General features: G+C 34.5%; 1 long non-coding RNA gene across 1 annotated transcript; it reads left to right on the forward strand.

Moving 5' to 3' along the window:
- The first annotated feature begins 578 nt into the window (after positions 1 to 578).
- LOC149492775 (uncharacterized) lies at positions 579 to 2,992 on the forward strand. Its single transcript, XR_016318919.1, has 3 exons — positions 579 to 1,065; positions 1,202 to 1,281; positions 2,794 to 2,992. It is a non-coding gene; the product is annotated as an uncharacterized LOC149492775 (long non-coding RNA).
- Positions 2,993 to 5,445: the final 2,453 nt, after the last annotated feature.

Genomic DNA, 5,445 nt, shown 5'->3' on the forward strand with positions numbered 1-5,445 from the left:
ATCTCCGTGGAAAAAGATATTGAGATTTGGAAGAAAGGGTAAGCTTAGTCCTAGGTTCATTGGTCCATATGAGATCATTGAGCGTGTGGGTCCATTAGCCTATAGACTAGCTTTACCACCAGACCTGGATAGGATACATAATGTTTTCCACGTGTCTATGTTGAGGAGGTATCGGTCCGACCCATCACATGTGATACCAGTTGATTCTGTTACCATAGAGCCAGATTTGACTTATGAGGAAGAACCAGTGAGGATACTTGCGAGGGAAATCAAGGAACTAAGGAATAAGAGAATTCCTTTGGTAAAGGTCCTTTGGAGAAACCATAAGACCGAGGAAGCTACATGGGAAAGTGAAGATATTATGAGACAACAGCATCCTCAGTTATTTACACCAGGTAAATTCGAGGATGAATTTCTTTTAAGGGGGGGAGAACTGTAACAGACTGATTTTTTTTTAGTGTCGGTAATAGTGATTTACCGGTCTGTGAATAGTACCATCGGTCCAGAACTTGGTATTATTTTAGTCCGGAAAAATTACTATGCATAGTTAATATTTTATTTACTATTTTTGGAGCATGTTTGCATGATTTAGGTGGGTAGAAAATATTTAATGAATATTTTTGGAGAGTTTATGTATTGAATGCATAATATTTCTAGTGTGGTATATTAAGAAATAAATGAGGAATTATTTTAGTGGAGTTAATTTAATTAATTGGTGGAGTTAAATAAGAAGTAGAAGAGAATTATTTGAGGAATATTTAGAGCCATTGGATGAGATTACTTAGGACTTGATCTTAGCCACACATTTGCATGATTTTAGGAAGTCAAATTTGACTTTGGCACTTAAAGTAAACACCACAACACTTATTTCTTTCTTCTCTTCTCCTTATCCACGCCATCTCCATCTTCTTCCTCTTTCTTTCATTTCTTCATTTTCTTACCTCCAAATTTACCACCAAACTACCTAATTAAATCATAGATTAGTACTTAATTCTTAAGAATTAAGAAGTAGAAGTTGAGTTTGGTGATTAAAACCAAAGAGAAGTGAAGTTACCATTGAAGCAAGTAAGTTGTGGTTTTTGAGTTTGTGAATTGTTAAGTAGAATTCATGGTTTAGACATGTTATTGATGCATTAAATCATGCTCCAACTATTTCTTTTGTTAAGTTTTGCTTGTAATGTTGATTTTTCATGCTTTGAAGAGGTTGGAGAACCATCCTCAAAGGGGAAAGAGAAAGCCAAGGAGTAAGGCTTTCCAAGCTTTTTCAAGCTTGTTAATAAGGTTAGTGCAATCATAATTTCACTTGTTTAAGTTGTTTTTACACGGTTAGGGTTTTGAATATATTTTGGGAACTTTGTATGTTTTGTTGAAATTGCTGAATTTTAATGTGAGATGTGTTCTGCCGTGGGATTGGAACTCATTTTTGACCCCTTTATACTTCCCATTTGTTTCTGACTTCTTCATGAAAGTTGTAGCTCTATTTCTCAGCTTTCCAAAACATATTCTTATGTCCAATTTCAATACTTTTAGCTCAACTTATGAGTGAAATACCAAAACTGGTTCTGTTATGGTGTCTTCCCTGTATATCCGAAATGATTGTCCATTTTGACCACTCAAATGGCAAAATAACGTTTTATGTTCTTCATAAACGTTATAGATTTACTTCTTATCTTTCCAACCCATCCTCTTGTGTCCAAATTGGAGATACATAGCTCAATTTATGGCTCAAACACCCAAACTGACTCTGTTGTGTCGAGCCACATGCATTACTAAATTGAGTGCCCATTTTGACCACTATAATGATAAGATTAGGTTCTGAGTTCTTCATAAAAGTTGTTTCCCTGTGTCTTGAGAATTCTCTCGTTTTGGATTGGTTTCATTTGAGTGTTTGGTGAAGTAGGAATTCAAGAAACATTGGACTTGGTTCTGCTGAATCAGGTCTGATCTGTTGGTCTGTGTTCTGAGCTTTTGTTTGCTATCTTACTCTGTGATCTGGGCTGTGGTCCCTTCTGAACATTTGTATAATTTTGTCTTAGCTTTCTAATGAATCTGATTTCATGCAATTTGGAGACCCATAACTCAATTTATGTGTTAAAAACCCAGCAGAGGTCAAGTTTATGGAAATGCTGAAAAGTTCTTGATTTATGTACTTTTCTACTATATTAAGTATATATACATTTATAGTGTTTTGAGTAAAACTTTTGAACTGATGAGTACTAAATGAAGAGGTTTTGAGTTATAATTATTGCTTTTGTGAAAGAATGTTTTTGATTTGGGCTCTACTATGCATGATTGAAACGTGGTATGATGAGATGGATTTTCTTATTGTGAAGCTATGATCATATGCTAGGGTTATCAGCCCTTATAAATAGGCGGACGCGCTTATTGTGTGATGGGGTGGTGCTTTCATAGGCCACGGTGGTGCTTTCATAGGCCACGACTGTGTGATGGGGGTGGTGCTTTCATAGGCCACGGTGGTGCTTTCATAGGCCATGAGTATGTAATGGGGGTGGCGCTAATATAGGCCACGATCAAATCTGCTTATGTTCATTCTGCATGAGTATGAGCCTTAACGAAAAATGAAATTTTGTTGTTGCTATAAAAGAATGAAGACATATTTGTATTTATAATCTTCTCATTTCTTTCAAAGTATTTGAATTAAATGAATGCGATTTCGGTATTTATATAGTTGAGTAATTTAAGTTTTGCCTTGGCTTTTATTGTTAATTTAATTGTTGGTTATTTAGCACCACTGAGTCTTCCACTCAGCGCGTTGATTTTTATCACGCGCAGGTTAAGAGCGGAGGGTGTTCTTAAAGACCAGAGGACAAGCATTAGAGTAGAGATCACATTTTGGGTAGGATATTTTGTAAATGGTGATTTTTGGCATGTATGTAAAGATTGTATTATGGAGGTTGTATATAATAAGTTTATAATGTATTAAGAGTTATGATTATTGAAGGAAATAACATCTTATTATATTTTTGGTGTATGATGATTATATATTCCTTGAAAAGAATGTGTTTAGACTATGATGCGTATGTTGATGGATATTTAGAAGTGCTTGTGGTATGTTATGTTGAATTGGAGTTTTGGGGTTTGGAGAAAATTGGAAGTGTGTATATTTTCTTTGTGTGGCAAGTTAATTTTTAGGGGAAACTCTTGCGAAATTTTCGTAGGAATTTCCTTAAATATTATTTTCGTTAACAAAAAAAAAAAAAAAGAAAAAAAAAACAAAACAAAACGTTAATTACTTGCCTCCTTATGAATATTTAACCACTTCTAATTTGTGATCTAGCTTTAATAAGTGACATAAGACGGTGCTCCGGCACTGATTGTGGCATCCGCCGTCTGGTTCTCCGGGATTGGCCGGTGGGTGTTACAAAATACGTGGTGATAGGGATATTTGTTCATCACCCATGATGAATATCAAAGTCTTAAAACTAAATCTTGGTTTAATCTTCAATTAATGCTTTTTAATTTACTGTCTTTATTTTTATGCCCTTTAAATTTCAGTCCTTTACATTTTATGCACTTTGGATTAATGCTCTTTAATTATTATTGTGCTAACTCACTTAACTTTACATTAAATTATTATAACAACCTCATTCTCATCATTTTATTTGTCATGATTGAATGTTGTCGGGATTGATATTCTATGGATGACTATGTATTTAGTTGTGTTTGTTTCTTTTAGCATTTATTGCTTTTTATTATTTATTTATTTAATATTATGTAAAGGACGTTAATGAGTTCTATTAAATAGCTCATTTGTAACATTTAATGGGTTGGGAGATTATATGGGGATTAAGCGTAGATTGTATAAATAGATCATTGGTTGTAACTCTATTCTGCTCCCTCTTTCTTTGGATGATTTTGTTCTTATGTTTTGTCCGCTTCATAATATACTTGTTTGCCATGATTTCAAAAATGCATCAAAACTTTTTTTTTCCTCTCAATTAAAGTTAATAGTATTATCAATCTTGTGAATAAATGGACAACGAAGGAGGTTAGTTTCTAATTGGGTGGTCCGAGTGCCTAACACCTTCCCGAGACTGTACCCAACTCCATTACCCAGTCTCTGGTTAAAACTGAGTTAATCATTTCCAAAAAAATGATTGATTCATGATGTTTTCCCTAAAGAGGGTGGCGACTCCAATAAAACTCTTACATAAAAGTCATTTTACAAAACCCCTATTTCAAAAAGGGTTGCTTTTTTGAAGATCAATCAACAGGTCTAATAAAAGAAAATCAATTTAATAAATTAAAACAGGCCAAGCTCATTTTTGGCTAATTAGCTCTCGAGAAACTCCAACCATCCACAATGCCATGTAGCCAATAGGCTTCCTTTTTTGCTAGGTACACAAAAATCTCGCTTTGAGATTGTATACAGGGAGAAGCTAAATGTAAATTACTTTTGGGTATTTGGTTCCATTTGTTATGTCCATGTTCCCAAATCTAATAGAACCAAACTTGACCTGAAAGCAAGAAAATGTGTGTTTGTTGGCTATAACTTTTGTAGGAAAGGTTAGAGGTGTATGGATCCGCAAACAAAGAAATTTACTACTTCTAGAGATGTGGTGTTTGATGAGGTGTCATCTCTATTTTCTATTCTACAGGTTGTTCTTGATGATGATCAAGTTGATTTGGAGCTTCTATTTTTTGAAGCAATTGTACAAGCATCTTTTAATGAAGAAATAGGGTCTGAACCCCCAACTCAAAATGTTATCAGGAGATGATAGTGAGCAATAGGTGGTAAAAAATTGACGAGGGAGAAAAGACAGTCAAATTACCTCAAAGATTATGAGGCAGAACTTAATAATTGTTCTGTTACTTCATGTGTTTTTACAGCAACTTTAACTTCAGAAGAACCAACAAGGTTGTCCAAAATGCAAGAAGAGATTGAGGCTCTACACAAGAATGAGACTTGGGAGTTGGTTCCTAAACCAGAAAAATGTGACCCGGCCACATGCAAATGGGTTTTTCGCTTAAAGAAAAAATTAGATGGCATCATTGAGAAGTTTAAAGCTCGTTTAGTTGCTGATGGATTCTCTCAAAATTATGGGTGAGGAGACATTCAACTCGGTAACAAAGACGGTAACAATAAGGGCACTTATTTCTCTTGCTACATTTAAAGGTTGGAAACTATCGTAGCTTGATGTAAAGAATGCATTTCTTTACAGCGCTTTGGATTGTGAAGTGTTTATGAAGCAGCCCCTGGGTTTTGTCTCTAAACAGTTTCCGAATTATGTGTGTCATTTGAAGAAAGTTCTTTATAGCTTAAAGCAAGCACCAAGAGCATGGTACGGTGAAGTCTCTCAATATCTCATCTTTTGTGGTTTTAGAGTTTCTAATTCAGATTCTGGTTTATTCATAAAATTAGAATCAAATGTACATTTCCTAGTATTATTATATGTTAATGATATGATTATAAGTGGAGAAAAT

Source organism: Jatropha curcas, chromosome 11, assembly GCF_041381405.1.
Source record: "Jatropha curcas cultivar XTBG-Jc1 chromosome 11, XTBG_Jcur_1.0, whole genome shotgun sequence".
Lineage (NCBI taxonomy): Eukaryota > Viridiplantae > Streptophyta > Magnoliopsida > Malpighiales > Euphorbiaceae > Jatropha > Jatropha curcas.